Consider the following 20558-nt stretch of genomic DNA (forward strand, 5'->3'; position numbering starts at 1 on the left):
CACACTTTTCACTACACGCGTCATTGAACTATACCGCAGCACTATTACACCGGCTCCAAAAGGTATTCATTGGAAAATTCAAGTTTTGGTATCTAGGGTACTCCAGGGTTCAGGGAATGATCTGGCAATCGATCATTTTAGAGAAGTTTTATTATAATGCGGCAATATCATTCTACTTCACAACATTCTACAAAAAAATAGACTGCAGTGGTTGCTGCAGTATTGACGGAGGATAGATAAATGTCGGATGGGTCCAAGGTGTACTTGTCAAGTCTTGAACATCAACGTCTGTCTATTTTTGTGTCTCCACACTTCCTTGGAATGTGACCCAACACTATCAACAGCTCCAGTCTGGATATGTGTGGGCACAGCGGGGGCGGAGTATGACGTGTTGGCTGATAATTGTGTCTAATGTTGCTTAGCTAAAGAGGTGAGTGTACCAGTTTAGTGCTGCCCAGAGGACAGACAGTGCAGCATCCCACACAAGGTGTCCTGACCAGAGGGGCGCTTCACGGATCATCAGCAGCAAACATGGCCACCATTAAAAGAACATTTCCATGCTCCGTCTGCATCTAATGTGTCGTTATGGAAATACAGACCACAAACACTGAGAGCCCCTCAAAACAAAAAACCTTTAGAAAACTGTGATGTAAAAGTCGCCGATTTCCTGCAGAGGTTTGACATTTCAGTTATGCTCCCAACATGTCGCTGTTGTCGTGTGAAAACCTCATAACTCCAATTTTGGTGATTTTCATGTTTTCATGTAAATTGAAGGATTAAGAATTGTCCCACCTCTCGGGCTTATCAAACCCTTTCAAAACCCCACTGGATAAACTTAGAAATTCATTGTCATCAAGTCAAAAACAAAGCTTTTTTCCTTAGTTCCTGAAAAGTTAACATTTTGGAGATACAAGGTTTTCACCCAGGAGTGATGATATAGTAAAACATGTAAAATAACGCACCACATAATAGTAATGACTCACACTATGGCTTATATGTCTTATAATTTCCACATAACACATACTGTAAAAGGATGCTACCTTGATTTCTTTTCATGGTATCAAAAACATAAAGAATAGGAAAAAAAGGTACAAGCAAAGAAACAACAACAAACAAGAAATATATAAATGAAATCAGCCATTACGTATTTTGGTTAACAGTTTAAGTTTAATTCCCTCTTTGGCCAGGGGCTCTTTTGTTTTGATAAAGCATCTGATATAATCATAATAGCCTTTACTTGACATTTCCAGGCAATCAATAATGATGTGTGCCTTGGAATTTTGTGAACTGCTTATATAGAGTGCAACGGGTTCACAAAGACAGGGAACCACTGACTGACTTCACCAGCTAAGGTCAAAAAGCACCTGCAGTTTCATCATAGCTGCTCAAAGTCTTACATTTTCTTAGCCTGTTTCAAATACAGAGTAATACTGACATAGAATTCTGGTGACATTTGAAAAGAGTTATTTTTATACTATGACATTTCATTGTTTAATAGATCTAGGTATCAATCAGGATTTAGTTGTACTGTTAGTGTGGCATAAGAATATATTGATTGCTATGAGCAAAAAGGGTTGGGGATATTTTGTGTGTGTGTCTGTGTGTGTACGTGTGTGCGATAAATAAAGTAAATTGAAATAGTTAACATATACATACAGTAGTTACACACACACACACACACACACACACACACACACACACACACACACACACACACACACACACACACACACACACACCATATCTTCATAAACACCCAAGTCTTAACTTTGTCAGATTGCAGATTTTTTTTTCCACAGATTTCTGCACCCTTTCCCAACTCTTACCTTCACAGCATTTAATATACTAACACATGCATGCACAGGGAGAGAGAGGCAAAGAGAGAGAGAGAGAGTGTGTAATTTCATTGTTTTTTTCCCCCCCTACCTTGGGAACACCTCCTAGACACACAGCATTAGAATGCTTGTCTTTTTTAATTGGAATACTCATTAAATAAGTTCTCTCTGTGTGTGTGTGTGTGTGTGTGTGCCCATGAGAGGGCCTGTGTATGATGGGTGTGAATGAATGTGACTTGTGTGTGTGTGTGTGTGCGAGCAAACTTGTGTATATGTATGGCGTGTGTGTGTGTTTTCACAAACTGCCTCAGCAGTTGACATGGTTGTCAGTATGTCACAATATGTTGCTTGTCATTATCTCCAACAGCTTCACATCCTTTACACACAGTATTCACAGTCAAGTCACCTTGGGGGATATATGTCAGACACATGCCACCAAACAGGCACAGAGTTACATTAGCTACTCTTTCTTGGCATTATTTTTAATAATCACAAATAATGTTTTTCCACTCAGGACCAAAAATCACTGAATTATGCCTGTGAAAATTACATTACCTCACCTCCTCTAAATGAATCCTGTCTGGATGGGCTCTCTTCTGATCACTACTTGGAAAAATCTACACTGAACGTCAAGCCAGTGTTTAACCTGTAGCTAGGAGCCATGGCTTAAAGTAGATTATCAAATGTTGTCAGCACCAACAACAAAAAATGTAGCTGCAAGCAGCAATTATGGTGTCCAAGCCTAGTGGCCAAACACACAGATACCTGAGATATTGCAATTTGCAAAATTGCCAATTTGTCCTCACAGCAACATTATATAGCATGATCAAATCTGATCTGACACAATTTGGAACCCCTTTGCAAATATATATGTGAAGTTTGATTACTCTACCATTAAATGTTAAGGTTTGTGCATCATCGCTGTCAACTTTGTTTGTGCATCCTGGCTAAATGTTTATGTGCATTTAAATTCTCTGGAATAGCCATGATGTAGGCAGCTGAAATATGCTGTGTGTAAAATCTGTTGGAGATTGAGTCAACTTTGCAGGAGTAATAAAAACAACCAAGTGTTAATTCAAGTTTGGCCTGATGGTGGCGTAATGGAGCACAACCAAATGTGGTCTGATTTGTTTAGATCTTCAAAATACTGTGTAATATCTGTAATCTAGGAAATCCAAATGTTGTGTGCAAAATTTTCAACTTTTCGAGAGAAATAGCGAATTTTTTTTTGCATGAAATTCAAAATTGCAGAAAAACTATCATGGCATGAAAATCAGTATGTGCAATAGATTTATCTTGAACCAAGGCACCTGAGGTCCTGTGGTGCTTGGACCCCTAATAAAGTTTATTTTGCAGGGCAGGCAAACTTAATCAAACCCAGAGCACTCTAACCTGATTGACTGAACTCTCCAAATATCTCTGATCAAGGCTCTCTTCTATCGATCAGGGCGATGGATACTCCTGATTGCTGGGTCTAAACGAGCTCTACCTGTGTTGGAATTATTTAGACCTAACAACGCTTGTTTTCCAAGAACAAGTCCCAGTTTTTTTCACTTCTATGCTGCTTGCTGCAGCACCTGAGGAGTTTTACATTGAAGGCCTCGACTTCCGAGGCTGATCTGGGTTGTTGTGTTTGTATGGAAGGAGGAGGTTTTCATTTGGGCACATCTCTCCCACAGATACTCTATCACAACCTGGGAATAAGATGTTTTAGAGGTCTGAATGAGAGAGAGAGGGAGAGAGGGAGAGAGGGAGAGAGAGAGAGGGAGCGAGAGAGAGAGAGAAAGAGAGAGAGAGAGAGTCAGGCAGAGAAAAAGGGTGACAGACCAAGAGAAGAGAAAGATGCAAATAGATGAGAAAGTGGGAGACAGATATCGAGAAAGAGACAGAGGGCAAACATGAGACAGACACAGACAGAGATTGTGAGCGAGAAAGAGAGACAGATATTGTGGTGCAATTAATGTGCCTTAATCAGGAAGTAGGCTCCGGTGAGTCTGGATCCCTGAGCTGAGAGTGAGAGCATGATGAACTGCTGCTGAGCTGGATTCATCTGGAGAGTGTGTGTGAGCATATGTGGACAAATTGATGTGTGTGTAGACTGATGTGCACGTCTGCTTGCCTTCATGTTTGCTGCATTTGTGTTGGGCTGCATGAGTACAAGCTGTGTGCATTGCAGCGGGAACTCTAACATCTACATTTAAGCCATTTGCAAACCCCTTCACACTTTAAATCAAAGGTTGTTTTTTTTTAAATGAGATTCCCATTTTGCCAATTCCCTCACTAATATCATAGAGATATTACTAAACCCTGTTTGGTGATTTAGGCACTGTAATCTGGAGTCCTTGCTGCTCCAGCTCTGCACCTTTGTTTGATTTGTGATTTGGTTTATGAACCTACAGGGGCTTTAATGGAAGAGAGACACACACTCTCTGATCCCCATTATCTACCTACCACCACAGAGAGAGAGGGGGAGATAAGAGGAGGAGAGGAGGAGGAAAGCCAAGAGGAAAAGGCTAAAAATGAGGGCCATGACTCGGCCCTCATCATCCAAACCCATCAGGGGAGGGGGAAGAAACAGAGAGCGAGAGAGGGAGAGAGAGGTGGGACAGGGGTTTGAGAAATTGAGCAAGAGAGAAAGAAAAAGAGGGAGAAGTGAAATGGTAAACAGAGAGAGAGAGAGAGGGGAGAGAGAGAGTGACTCACCAATGGAGAGAAAGTGAGGGTCACCCACAGAGCGAGAGATAATAGGAAGAACGGGCCGACCCACTGATGTGCATGTGTGCGGGGAGAAGAGATACAGAGGGATGAGGGGGCCCGGTCAGCCTTCATAAGCCATTGATTTACACAATCCCAGTCACCACCTAATATTTCATCTTTGCTACATTTGCAATCTCCCATCCGCCGAGGCCCTGAGCCATTACCGATGGCCAGGATCACAGCATGGTGGCCCCCTCGGAGTAATGAGATAGAGAGAGAGGTGGAAAGAGAGAGAGAGGGGAGCGAGGGAGGAAGGAGGTGGAGGAGGGAAGAATAGAGGGCGAAAGGGGGATAATGGAAGAGAAGAGGAGGACGGCAACGAGGGGATATGGAGGTTTCTCAATATGCCATTATGGAGCATGAAAAGGAGGAAATCAAATGGAGGGGACGAAAACACCTCAGAGATGGGGAGGGAGAGAGTGATTGAGATGGGGGGGGGGGGAGTGGTGTGCATGAGAGTGCAGGAGGGAGAAAGAGAGAGAGAGAGAGAGAGAGATGGGGAGATTGCACCTCTCTAATTATGTCCCTTTCCATTATCAGATAGACGAATATAAAACTAATTCCACCTGCCCTCCTTCTCTTCCCCCCATTCTTTTCTCTCGTTCTTTCTGAAAGCCTTCCCCTATACTTGTTTTCCTCCCTCCCCATTTTTCCTGGAGTGGCTGAGTGTGTTACAGGGTGTTTTCATGAGACCAAAATGGACCAAAAAGCTCAAACAAAAGAGAAATTTTGCGGTTGCTATCACCGTGACAACAACCCTCGACCACATGTACTATGTACTTCTGTTGGTGGCAAAGCTCTGCCTTTCTCTGGCTGGCTTGGTCTACCTGTCTGCCTCTCTCTATATCTGTCCATTCGTCTCTCTCTCTTCATTCTCTGTCTCTCTGTATCTTCGTTTTATCACACAAGTATGTACATATAAACAGTGATAGCTATCGAAGTCCCTTATCCTAAATCTAGTCGCTGCAGCCCTCAGATGGTCAAGAAAAATCACAAAATTTTATTGCACACACAACTCTGCTGGGGTAAAAAGGTTGTACCTCTTCAATGGATAATAAACATACATGCAGACATGCAGCATTATACACACATGCAAATGTACACACATAAGAGCAAGTGATTTCCACATACACTTGAATCAAGTACAAAGCATAATTATATTACACCCTGCAGTGTATCCCATGCATCGGTAGCCCAGTAAGCTGACAATTCTCATTGTAAAGCATATTCCATTGTATTGTTACGCTGTAGATAAAAGCCCTAATTATTCCATTCTGATTATATTTGATTAAGTCATTCTATTCACACACTCAGAAATCAGAAGATCTCATTGAAGGAGTAATTTCCTACTTCAAAAGCTAATTAAGCCAATCAGAGCACAAAGGACTGGCTCTAGCCATGACCCAGCATGCACTAGTTTTAACGACCTAAAATTGCTAACAAAGTTTAATTCTCTTTTTGTTTTTTTTCCCCCCGAGATGTGCTTTATGGTTATGCAGCCTAGAATAACTAAATTTTCAGGGCAAACTTAATGTGCATGTTTCTAGAAAAGCATTTAATTGTCATTTATGTCCTTGTTCCTCTGAAAAGTGTTAAATCTGGCATGATTCAGTTTTCCACCAAACTTTGAATCTTATTCTATGGTAATGCAGCGGTGCTACGATTGCATCTTAAAAAGCAAAAATGAGGGCTGCACTCCTTTCATCATACATCAACTGTAACTAATCTGTCTGACTCTATAGGATGAGTTCAGGAATAAAAAACAATTGTAGGACAAAGGGAGATGATTTGTTTGGTGACATAATTTGGTGGCAAAGGTGACATAAGTAGCCTATATCAACCTTTTAATGCCTCAGTGTCATTTTGTCTTTTTCCATCTGTCTCTCTACATGTACCTCTCTATTGCTGTGTCTTTTTTCTTCCTACCTCTGTTTTATCAGTATTCCTGTCTGTAATCTATCTATCTATCTTTCTGTCTATGTGTCTGGACAAAAACAAACTATTAATGTATTGTACAATGTCAAAAATGCGTGGGTTACAATGGGGCGTCGATCAATTTTTTCTCAATTTCTGAAAAGTTGACATTTTGGAGATATGAGTGAGTGAGTGAAGGGATTTTCTGTCGTACACTCAGACCTTCTACTAGGACTCTACTGTCTCCCCTCCACTGGATACTGTATATTATCCAATGAAGCAGAAATGCTTTAAAATGATCTATGAAAAAGCTATGCACTTTCCATGGCAATCTAATCAACTCTGCCACAGAGAACAGTACAGGCAATGACCCAGGAAGTATAATGCATTATCAGTGGTGTGGCTTGGTCCCCGGGAAATATTTTCTGTTCTTGGGAGGTGATGGCAGCTGCCAGTTACAGCAAAAAATAAAAAATTGGAGATACAGTATGTGATTTCTGCTGGACACTGACAATGGGCACTTTCCACAGAAAACTGTAGAAATTAACCGCAAAGTCCCACCAAGGGAAAGGCTATCTGAGCGTGCCCAGAACGAGCGGCGGGACACTCCGAACACGACTCCGTCTTGCCATCGCCACAGGAACGATGGTACATGAACGAAGGCCTCTGATAGGCCCAGTGGGGAGGAGATTGCTCTGTCCCTGATTGGATGATTAGGGGCTGCGGGAGATCCAATCAGCCGTTTTGAGGAAGAGAGTGGTTTGGTTAAGTGGATTGGCACTGTGTGTGCTCTGTGTGAGCTGTGTGTGTGTGTGTAGTGTGTTTGTGTGTGTTTCTATTTCTGTATACAGTATGTGGGTTAGAGTGTGTGTGTATGTGTTTTAATGTGTGTATGTGGGACTATACAGTATGTGCGTACGTGTGTTTGGGTGTGTATATCTGAGATAGTGTGTTTGAGTGTGTATGTATATGTGTGATTAGTTGTGTGTGTGTGTGTGTGTGTGTTTGTGTGTCTTCAGGGATAGATGAGTCCAGCTCAGTAGGTGAAGTACATTTGCAAAGGAAAGGAGCGAAGGCAGGAGGGACAGAAAATCATAAAAGGGAAGATGTGGGGAGAGAAGCAGAGCGCCTCAGTAGGTGGAGTGCAATTAGAAAGGAAAGGAGGCAGCGAGGAGGAGGAAGAAGGGAGGAAGGGGGAGCAGTGAACGAGGGAGGGGAACAATACTGTGTGTGTTTGTGGGATTACAGGAGTCCAGCTAAAGGTAAAATGAGGTTAAAGAGACATGGAGGTGGGTGGATGGATGAATGTAGGGATAGGTGGATGGATGGAACAGGAGAAGACAAAAGTAAAAAAAAAAAAAAAAAGTAAAAAGGAAGAGGAGAAGGAATGTATAGCAGAAGGTGGAAATGGAACAGGAGGAAGAACAAGAGAATTAATTGAGGTTGAGGAAATTATGAAAAGCAAAGATGGAAAAACAATTCACTCCTATCATGTAAATAGAGGTGGAGCAAGATGAAGATGACAGGTATATTATATATAAAGAACATATAACCCTAACAAAAAAACACTAGTTATTTAAATCAGCAAAGTAAAGCTGTGTACCCATGACAACTGAAGGACTTAGAAATGTGTGTGTGTCTGTGTTTGTGTGTCTGTGTGTGTGTGTGTGTGTGTGTGTGTGTGTGTGTGGGCTGGCTAAATCATCTGTTCCTTCACTCTCCCCACCATAACTGCTGTCGTTAATCGCTGGCTGTTTTGGAGACTTGCGCTGATTGTGTGCCAACTATTGTTTCCAGCAGTAGCGTCTAACATCAAGGTAATGCAATTATTCTAACTGGATTTCAAAATCGGCCCGCGTTTGTGCCGACTCAGCAGATTTGGAACTGATGGTCGGAGTGTCCTGTCATGTTCGAGGAGCTTAGCGCTCAGTCTCTTATTTCTCCGTCCAGTCAGGGCCATCAAGATCATTTCAGTTGTGTTTGGTTTTCACACTTTGGATCTGGGCAGACTCCTGTAGTGTGAGATGAACAAAGAGACAAATGTGACACTGAAGACTGGCAAGAGAGTGTTGCACAAAAAAAATGCATGAAAAATTGATGAATGGTGATAATAACAAGGTCATGTAGGCTACTGTGGCATTCAAATAATCCACACCAGCCTCCATAGCCAGCTTTACCCTTAATTTTGCCTCGTCTCTTTAAATATATAGACATACATTCTGATTCAGTGCACTCAAACAGGTTTAGAGCCAGTTTGCTTCCACAGAAATGTCTTGGGATCAGATTTCAATTCCATGATCATGCGGCAATGTCTCACTATTGCAGCTTGGCCTCATTTAGCCTCATGATCATTGCCTTTTTGCCTGGCGTGAGCACCTGTCCAACAGCATGTAAAGACATTTTGCACAGACTTGTTTAGAGAGAAAAACTCACTCTACTTTCACAGGCTGTTAGGCGTTTAAAAGCCCACCATTTATATCCTTTTGTATTTTTTCTAAGGCGTACATACAAATATAAACATTTGAATGTGACTGACTGAGTGCATGTGTGCAGGTATGTTTTCATTTGGGTTTGGGTGTACATTTGTAAGCCAGAAAAAGAGAGAGAGAGCATAGGTGACTATGGTTGTACATCAGTACGTCTCTGCTCCATTGTTTAGTTTGTTCCTCTGTGCATGCATCTGTGTGTATGTGCTTTTCTGCTCTGAGTGTGCCTGTGTGTGAGTGTGTTCGCATATATATGTGTGTCCAATTTTTCAGCGTTGTGTCAGTGAGTTCTGTCCCGTTCTGTTCCATAGTTTCTTCACAGTAAACATCTGTTCAGTCTTTCTCTCCAGAGGGACAGTAGACCCTCTCACTACCTACCGCTGTGATTTCACCAGCTAATGAGCCTGTTTGACAGACACACACACTGAAGTACATTCACTAACACACGCACACACACACACACACACACACACACACACACACACACACACACACAGAAGTATAGAGTATTTACACACATAAATGAGTGCGTACACATAAACAACTCACAGTATATGGTATATACACACACAAACACACACTTTGAAATACATATACACACCCACGTATCATGTATGCGTGTACACACACACACACACACACACACACACACACACACACACACTATCCCCTAGGGGATCCAGAGAACTTCCTTCATTTCTGGGGAGAAAAAAAAAACACGTTTCAGCCAGTATGTGTTCTGCATCATCAGAACCATCAAACTAAAACTGCAGCACACTATCTGTCTAATTAATCACATGTTCAACAAACCAGTCAACTCAATGAGGGAGGAATGTGTCACTTAATCTGCTCAGCTGTGACAAGTACAGGAAGAAAAACAACAACCACTGTCTCTAACATTGTTTTGATCTCTCATCAGAGTGTGAATATCAGAGATTTTACAGTGCTGTGTTCGTGTTATTAGCTGAAATAACCAGTATCCCATAATCTGGCAAATTTGTGGTATTTCTCCATAATATAAAGTAAAAAGAGTAGGAACCTGGTGTGGGAGGAAAGGCTTGAGTATGTCATAAGGACTATCAGGTGCCCCCCGCCCCATCACAAATGTTTCAGTGAATTAAGCTTATCACATTTCCAAAAAGCTAACCAGTAAATTTTGGTGTCCTGAAATCACTCCTGTCTGTACTGCCACTCAGCACTGACCAGTTATACACTCAAGACCCACAGCTTCTCAACTGAAAATCCCCAGGCCACAATAAAGCCTCTTTCTACCTCATTCACTCTACATCATTATGGCATCTTAGGGTAAATTGGAATGGATTTTAAGTGTCTGAAAATAGTGGCCTCTTCCTTTTCTGCAATAAACAGTGTGTGGCGCTTTTATCACTGCGATGCTTGTGATGTACAGTATGTTTGTGTATGTGTAAGTGTACTGCTCATTGCTCAGTGTGTGTCCTTAACAGGAATGCGAAACAATGATCTGTGTCAAAGGGAAACTCACAGTCAGTCATGTGTCATTACATATCTGGTATTGACTGCAGGCTATGGACAATAAAACCTCAGACAAAGACAGAATATAGCACAGAGGTTGTAGTGTGTTGTAGTTAGTAGAGAGCATGAGGTCAGATAAGTAAGCTTTTGGCTGAAAAGTTGGCGGTTTGAATCCCTGGTTTGATTCCAGAAAGCAAATAACAAAAGAAAAGTCAGGGTATGCATGTACATTTATAGTACACATGGTACTGTAAAGCACTTTGGGTGAATGCATGCAACTAAAGGCATATGGAAGCTCACTGAATCCCACATATGTAAGACTAGAGTAGTGGTCCTGTGTAGTGGGGCATGGAACGATTCCTGCAGGACTGTCCATACTAAAAATATAGGCACTCAGGGTATTGTAATGCACTTTGGATAACAGTTTCCACATTCTGTAGACAAGAAATCCTTCCAGATGGATAAAAGAACAGGGAATAACACAGAGGTCGTGGTTCTGTCGAGTTCAGTGGGCAGAACGCAGTGACCCTGGGACGTTTTTATTTTTTCCACTCTTGAAACTTTTATCTTCCCTTTGTTTCTTTCTACAAAGCGAAGGAAATGTTTCTGAGTGCACCATGAATGCAACAAGCTGTGCGTTACTTTCATCCATAGCGTGGGAATCAGAAATAGCCAGGTTTCATAAGTTCAGTAAGATAGAAGTTCATACTGCGTGTGATTATGTTGGAAGTATACGCTTAAAACAGCATAGCATGACAGTGCACACAAAATTAACATATACTTCTGAAACCATATACACAGACAAAGCTGCAATGCATTGTGTGGTTTGGTTTGGTTTTGAAGGGGAATACCACGCCACCCAAGGACCCTCTGATAAGTATTTGAAGATGTGAACAAATCTTTTCCAAAACTAGAGACCAACCTACCGAGACATTCCTCTATGAATTCACACTGATGCATAGTCTGGAATTACTGCTGTGATTTACATGGGGGAATGACATTGTGGACAATATTTGGAAATGTTCAAGAATACTGCCACAGCTGTTGCCATCTTTTCCCATTAGTTCGTTAAGGGGATGTACATCAGTGTGACGTTGCGTAAAAGAGGATGGATACTGTGTTTTGTTACAGGCTAGACACCGGACAGTGGTGAATGTTTGCTAATACAAATGGAACTGTCTAAGGATGTAGGAAAAACACATTTTAAAACTGAAATTTGGTGACGCACATCTTTAAATTGTCAGTACATCTTCTATGGTAGCACCAATAGTCTTTAACGTACAGTTATGTTAATAAAAAGGCAAGGCTTGTGGTCATACAGTAAAGTTATAGAACTGCCTTCCCACCAATGAACGTGGACACATCCTGAACAACATATTTAATTTCCACAATATGGGGAATCTTTATGTATTGTTTTGCATGGATGGAGAAACAGTTATTGTTTTCCTCAGCGAAATATTAACTCTGGTAATGGGGGATATTAAATTCATGCGCTGCATCAGCCTCTTCCTTTCTCCGTATACTGTGTGTGTGATTGTGTGTGTGTGTGTGTGTGAGAGAGAGAGAGAGAGGGAGAGAGAGAGAGAGAGAGAGAGAGAGATGGTAAATATGTATTAGCACGCATTAGTCTAACTGTTCATTGTTTCTTTCAGCAAACCACATATAGTGCACAGCAAGGGAAGGGACACAATTATGGTAGAACAGTTTCCATACACAAACACACAAACAGACGCACACACACGAGGACACCCCTAACTCACACACACACACACACACCACCACCACCCTCAGCCAGCCAAACAATCCTCATCCCCTCACACACACACCTTTCTGCATTATTACCCATGCCCAAACACACGTACACACACCTCCCGTATGCCTACACACAAAATCCCCTGAGCGACTCACACACACCTACAGCTTAACCTTAGCAAGTCAAATGGACCAAACAATGCCACCGCAGAGGCGGTAAGAGGAGGAGGAAGAGGAAGAGGAAGAGGAAGAGGAGGAGGAAGAGGAAGAGTAAATAGAGGAAACATCTCAGATGAGAACATGTGGTCAGTGAACAGGGTTTGACAATGAGGGCGGAGTCGCTTCACTGTAGCTTCCATTGCCTGTATATTTTCAAAATGAGAATAGGCACGTTCCTATCTGTACTTCCCTTTTGTTCTTTCATTTCTAGTCCTTTCCTTCCTTCTGTCCTTCCACTTGTCCCCTTCCTTCCTATCTTACCTCCCCAGTCTTTTCTTACTTATTCCTTTCGGTAACACTTTATAATAACCATCATTAATAAATGGTAAATTGATAGTTAATTAAACTTTAGTTAATAGTTATTTTACTGTTAACAAACAATGAAATGATCATTAATAATGTTTACTAATTATTAGTAATGCTATAATTTATGTTATTTTATCATTCGTTTGTGTAATATAAAATCATTTGTTTATAAATTATATATTGTATCATAGCTTTTTACCCTTTTTACCGTCTCTTATCAGCTATGATACAATATATAATTTATAAACAAGTAGAAAAGAAAGAAGCAGGAAAGTAATTAAGCAAGTAAGTAAGTTGTTGTGAGGAAGAAGGAGGCAAGGAAGCAAGCAAGGAAGCAAGGAAGGAATGAAGGAAGGAAGGAAAGAAGGAAGGAAAGAAGGAAGGAGGGAAGGAAATAATAAAACATCAGAAGAAGTCCTGGGTAGCGCTGTGGTTTCAAGCTCTGACTATACAAGAGTGCCATCTAGTGTTGAGAAGTAGAAGTAGTGAGTAAATTCTGTTTTGGCCTAAGACCCAGGCTCATGAAAACATACTGTACAGACCTCTGGTCAAGCGGACACCCTCCAGAAAAAGACACATAACCCATTTTGTGCCCCAGACAAAAGTAAAGAGTTAAAGAGACACTGAAGTAAAAGTACTTGGTAAAAGGAAGTAACTCTGATTTTTTCTGTCTTTGCCAGAGTTTTCCTGTAGCGTTACTCCATTAGCTGAAACATGGTCGGAAAGAGCCGCCTCTCTCTACATCCATCACTGATCATTATGGCATCTTAGCGTAATTGCCCTCCCCCTGGTGTGTGTGTGTGTATGTGTGTGTATGTGTGTGTATGTGTGTGCTGGTCCTGAATGCCAGCAGTAATATCTCTGGTAGAGAGAAAGCAAGAGAGAGAGAGAGAGAGAGAGAGAGAGAGTGTCAGAGCCATATGCATACCCAGCTCATTTCCACCGCCAATCAAATTACCTGACCCAGCCACAATACATCACTGCCAAACTGTTTATTAAACAAAAAGCCATGATTAAATTATTAATGACAGAGATTAATTAAGACCCCATGCACCACACATACACACACACACACACGTACACGTACATACACACACTCACTCACATGCACAACATGCACGCACAGGCAGGCAGCCAGCGGTGCTCGCACATTCACTCACATACAGTACATGCATACACAGAAACACACACATACACTTGTGCACACACACACACACACACACACACACACACACAGATCCACAGACAAACCACAGGCATGCACACAGACAGGCAGTCAGACACGCACTAATACACACACACATAAACACACACACCTAGAGACACAAATGCCATTTTTCTTCTACACACTATTCAAGCACGAAAACACACACATATGGGGGGGGGGGGGGTAATTTGACATATAACTTTTATATGTGCAGTAGATACAAAATGGAGGAGTGAGTTTGCAGGGTGTGTAAACAGTAAACAGCAGCAACAAGGAGTCAACAAACAACGTTAACGAGCTCGTCAGCAAACTTTTCTTTATGTCACCAAGAGGGTTTGTTTATGGAGGTGCTTATGCTGCTGTAATGGTTTGTTAGGGGTGGCATCTGTTGTAGTTGGGGCAGTGTGTGTGTGTGTGTGTGTGTGTGTGTGTGTATGTGTGTGTGTGTGTGTGTGTGTGTGTGTGTGTGTGTGTGTGCGGACAGTTGGGAATATCTTTTTGAGCTGAATATGAGTTCTCACAGTGTACCAATGTATGTGTTTGTGTCATGTGTGATCTCTGCATACATTATTGTTTCCTTTAAGGCTTAGCAAATTGATTGATTTCATATTCAGCCTAACCTTAAGGTCATTTCAAACTGTGTGTGTGCCTGATTTATCAAAATGAGTACTGAAGTTGCACACCCACCTTGCATTTATTGATTGGAAGTACCTGTTCAGATACATGCAGGACACGTCCGGGGCTAGTGTAGACAAGGGAGCTGTGAAATGTGAACCTCAAGGTTGAGAAATACATTACTAACCCCACAGTGCTGGATTAGAAGCAAATAGTTTATCATGACCGGATAACAATGCATGTGCACACACACACATGCAAAAGCTTTGCTATATTTTCTATTTATTTGGACCCCCATTAGTTGTTACCAAGGCAACAACTACTCTTCCTGGGGTCGTCTGTAACCCCTGAACAATTTTACGTTGAGTAGCCGCTTAAAAGACATCTAAATGGTTATAGACATCTAGGCTAAAATGAGGCTACAGATGGTTTAAAAGTGAAAGTTTAGTAGACATGTCTTCTGGTTTAAATGACCAAAATAAAGCATTGTCTTGTACGGACTTCTCTGGTGCATATTTTTGATATTTACAGCTGTTTATCCATTGTCACATTAAATATGTAATAATGTATTCACTGCTTGGCCTAAAACTGGGCTAGATCTTGGGCTATTTGAGAGCTAAAGCATAGATTCAATATTCGTCTATGTTGGTCAAGGTTCGAAATGACATCTAGTGCTCAGTGGGAAGTTTTCCATCCATGTTTTCTAATAGGATAGATAAATAAATTTGAAGAAGTTCCACTTTTTATTGCATGCAGCAAACCTGTGAAATACTGCTGCATTACTGCTCGGCCTCTAAAATGAATGTTGCATCTTTTAATCTGTCAGAAGGTGCAAGGAATGATCTATTTGCTGTTAAATCCCTGTTCAGTTGTTCTTACCGACATTTCAGAATGAAAAGGCTGCAGTGGGTGCTGTAGTACTAACGGAGGATATATGCATAACGGAGGATTTCTAGGATGGCTGCCCTACCACACACCACACACATTTTATGATAAGGGAGATCTATGGCTTAAGATTGGTCCCAGGGCAGCCCCGTAGACACTAGCCATAAAAACTACACAAGCCATAAAAGAACAGCAATGTGTGTGTGTGTGTGTGTGTGTATGTGTAAGATAGAGAGAGCGAGAGAGGTAGAGAGAGAGAGAGAGAGAGAGAGAATGAGTTTGTGTGTGTGTGTGTGTGTGTGTGTGGGTGTGTAAAAAGAACAAGCGTGAAGAGGCCAGAACAATCAACCAGTATCAGCGCTTTATGGTGGAGAGTATATCACCGTGACAACAAAGGCAGTAAAGCGTTGTATGATGCTGTAAAACATTGTGCGATTCTGCAGTGCGATGATCGTTAGCACAGCTGGTTAATTGCCTGACCACTCCTCTCCTGACACACACACACACACACAAACCTACACACACTCACACACGCACAGACTAGTAAAGAGGGAGAACATTTCCCCAAAGAAGCCATAATGATGTATGATGAATGAAGGGGGAGGCTGTTTTATACAATCAGTCAAGGTGGCAAGGCAGCACTCAAATCTGCATGTGGTTCCAAGACAAATTCATCAACAGGAAATTAGTTTGTAACACTCTTTATTGCTACACTAACACTTCCCCCACAAGTGTGTAGCGTAGTGTTCCTCAATATGGCCTCCGCCCCCCACAACAAAAATAAGGTCAGGATGTTTTGCTCAGTAGTCAGATGACATGTATTCCAATCTAGTGACATGAAGGAGAGGATTGTAATCTCAACAGAAAATTGATGAATACACTTTTTATTCGCCCCAAAATCACCCATTGAACTCTTGGGCGTGGCAAGGTTGAGAAATATTGTTGTGGCAAAAAAGAAAAATGATGAACTTCACTTGCGATGATCAGGTAATCAGGATACAGTAAACCCACCTATAAATGTAAAACTGTAATGATGTTATATATTCAGAAAGTCTTTATGTTTCATTTTCAAGTTTCGGTTGTAGACAAGTGTGGGCCAAACTGCATCGATAACAGACTTTTCACAGAAAAGCTTCATGTATTGATTGTTCAGGTCATTGTACCATTTTACATATATTTCACCACTTAAATTCATTTCAACATAGCCTCTCCTTGGCCAGCACACTCAATGATCCTTTCAGCCCAGTGTTGTTGAGAGGATGTCCAACATGGCTTCCTATGGCACGTAACCAAACCCTAAGACAACACAGACAAGCACATAGGCAAATAAGGGAAAGTACTTCCATATGCTGTTGTATGTAAGTGTGTGTGTGTGTGTGTGTGTGTGTGTGTGTGTGTGTGTGTGTGTGTGTGAGGGAGGTCTGATAAAGCCCATGCATTCACAAACTGGAAAGTGAGTTCCAGACTCATAAAAGGCATCTGTCAGATAACTTTCTACACCGTCGATGGTTTTCTCATATGAGAGAGAGAGAGAGAGAGAGAGAGAGAGAGAGAGAGAGAGAGAGAGAGAGAGAGGTATCTGTAGTATAAACAGCGCTGGTATCCTGTGACCTATAAATCAGACACAGTCTTGTGTAACAGTAGTGGTTGAATGAACGGTGTGTGTGAAGGATCATTTAAATTCAGCATTCTAAAAAATCACACTACCACATTGCCCTTCCTCCATTCCATGCGGTTCTTCCTCTCCACATTCATCAAGTTAAAGGAATTTACTTTAGTTACCCATTCAGTGATGACAATGGTGAGTGAAGGTAGGTGACTAGCATTATCCCAAAAATGAGAAAATGAGAACTTGTAGAAGCTCTAAAGCTAAATGGTAAGTAATCTTAAATTGTATGTAGCTAAGTCTGGCGGTTTTGTGTAAAATTGACATGAAGTTTTGAACTACCATGAACTTTCCTTGTTTCTATAGGAAAAGAAGATGGTAGATGATGGGAGACTGTGTACAGCTAAAAGTCACTATGCAGTGGATGAATACATGGTTGCTGACTAGAACTAGTTCCACAAATAAACCTGGCTACATCATCTATATTGCATTAACATTTTATTTTGTTTTAATTTATGAATCTGCAGCCATACACAAAACCACCAACAACTTTTTATCACTAAAATGTCTTTCTTTTTTACTTTTGATAATGCTAGTCACTATCACTCAACATAGTGAATGCTAAAGTGTTAGCATGGAGCACTGGAGTGAAGGATCTACCAGGGACACATAGATAATTTGTCCCTTATTTGTCGACCAACGGGCAAATCCCCCAAAATCTTTTTGTATTCCTTCGACATACAATAGGTACCAAAGTGTTTATATAGAGGTTGAGTGGAATATTACAGTCCTTCTTGTCTCTATGTTTCTCACTCACTGTATTGTGTATGTGATGCATATACACATGCATCTTTCTGTAAGTGTGTATTTGTGTGCAACAGTCTACGTATGTGTGTGTGTGTGTGTGTGTGTGCATGTGTGTGTCAGTTAGTTTATGGTCAGTCAGCCCCCCCACTGTGGTTCTGGGATGTGCAGAGAGTTCTTCAGGGGCAGGTGCTCAAATGAAACAAGGGGCATCTACAGTGTCAATCAGTTTGTGGAATAATCTCTATGTTTTAGTGCAGCAATACATGGTGTTGTTATATCCCTTTAATCATCTGTTATATTTGCTTCCATCACCTCCATTTCCATCTTATGTCTTTCTGTCTCACTGTCGTCTTCTTTCTCCCCCTCATCTCTCTGCATTTCTGTCTGCCTGTGCTAAATATTAAATAAAATAAAAAAACAACTACGTTTATCTTAATGATGAATCCTCTATTATCTTATTATATTATTATATTTCTATCATAATAGTACAAGCTGAAGACTCTAAACAAAATGTATAGTTGTATGTATGTAATGTATAGTATAGTAAACAAATGGATAGTTTTTATGACAAAGTCACTAAATCTATTTTTCTTCCTGGCATGATGAATATGAAGTTAGCTTGCCCTGCCACTGTCTGACCCCCCAGTCTGCCTCGCTGTTGTCTCGAGTCCCTCTAGCTGCCTTCTGCTGTACTTTCTCTTTGGCATCTTGCAGCCACTCACTATATAATATGTATAATGAAAAAACAATGATAATAAAAGGATGCTCTGATGAAGGTGTAATACCAAAACGTGTTAGCAGTCATGGCCAAAAAATAAATTGGTGAAAATGAGGTGACGTCTTTTTGTTATGTCTTTTCCATTATAATATTGGTGTGCTGCTTTGTTTCAACTTGAACTCTGATCATTGAAGTCCAGCACCCAGCTACAAAGTAGCCTTTTGGAAGAAGCCCAGCTGTTTCTATTTTGTAATGAAAGAATAATGTTAGCAAACGAGAGAATCCGAGCTACTGGGCTAAGAAAGTTAGCAGCAGCATCAAGCTAGCTAGCAATAGTCAATTCGGTCCAAATTTCAATTAGCTACACTGACTCATTGACAGCCTACATGCTAAGAAATAATAGCAGGATATGTGATATATCCGCAGGTTTAAGTAATGGCTGCAATTCGTCACATAATTTTCTCCGTTTATCAAACTAACCGATACGTATTACAGTGCAGTCTCCCTGGCTCATTCTCCTCCTGCTCTGTGAGTCTGTTGATAGCATCTCTGTCTGCAGCACTAAACTTTGCTCAGTGCGCTGACACACACAGACAGGGGAAGGAGGTAAACGTCCACATGTAAGAAGAACAGAGAGAAGGGGCAATGCACTGTGCAGACGATCTCATTTGTGTTTTGCATTTGCTCAAATAGTTTTACTCGTGCCGCTACAATTTATTAACTATTCGGAAACTGCCTAAAATAAAATAATAAAATTATGCTGGAAGGGGCATTTTGTTCAATTAAGGGAAAAGGGGCCTGCATGTGTAATACAAGCACTCAGCGATAATGAGTAATGAAGGAGCATCAATAAGAGGCCTGAGCGACATATCTGACAGGATAGCTTTTAATAATGACCACCGTCAGCAGAGATAGAGAGGGGGGGGGGGAGATAGAGAGCAGGAGAGAGAGAGAGAGAGAGAGAGAGAGAGAGAGAGAGAGAGAGGGAGGAGGATAAGGAGAGAGAAAGAGAGGCAGGGAAAGTGAAGCAGAGTTAGGGAGATGAAGAAAGAGATGGAGAGAGGGGAAGAAGGGAAGAGGCGACAGGGAAGAGATAGGGGAGAGATAGAGAGCAGGAGAGAGAGAGAGAGAGAGAGAGAGAGAGAGGGAGGAGGATAAGGAGAGAGAAAGAGAGGGAGGGAAAGTGAAGCAGAGTTAGGGAGATGAAGAAAGAGATGGAGAGAGGGGAAGAAGGGAAGAGGCGACAGGGAAGAGATAGATGATAGAGATGGATGATAGAGATGGATGGATAGAGATTAAGAAAGAGAAATAGAGGGAGAATAAGAAGATTGAGATGAAGAAGAGTCAGAGGGGGAGGGAGGGAGAGATAGAGGATGATGAAGTAGGGAGATATTAGAAGTTAAGTCTTACTTTCCAGAGACCCTGCATTTCTAATTACAACATCTCCAACGGGAGAGAGCGCCAAAGACCATCTTGACGGAAAATTCCTCCACTTTTGAGAGAGGACCAGATGTGAAATTGTATTTATTTCCTCCAAAATCCTGTTGTTGTTTTTGTTCTTGCAGTACTTTCTGCATCCTGTAGCCTGGAATTGAAGTTCAGTCCACTAGCATAACTTTGGGATAGTGGTGGAGCGTTAAAGAATGACTAATATTTTTAAGGTACTGACTTTAAAAGGCCTTTTTAGTTGTTGTTGCCTCATCAATATTTGAAATAGCTGTAAACAAATGCATGTAAAAAAGATAGCTGCATTTCTCTTCTCCGTCATCCTATCCCTTGCTTTATCGCTCTGTTTCTATCACTTCCACAGTCACAGAAAGACGGTCTGATTCTGAACTTAGTCACACTTTCTGTATGTAACATCTCATACACACAAACACACACGTGGATGCGCACACACAAGTGCACAAACACACACTCCCAAGTGACTTCCAGATTCTAACACACACACAATTTGACG

This window comes from Centroberyx affinis, unplaced genomic scaffold (assembly GCF_046629955.1).
Source record: "Centroberyx affinis isolate AG114_WGS23_722 - 3 ecotype Tasmania unplaced genomic scaffold, CSIRO-AGI_Caff_v1 ptg003239l_1, whole genome shotgun sequence".
In the NCBI taxonomy this organism is placed as follows: Eukaryota; Metazoa; Chordata; class Actinopteri; order Beryciformes; family Berycidae; genus Centroberyx; species Centroberyx affinis.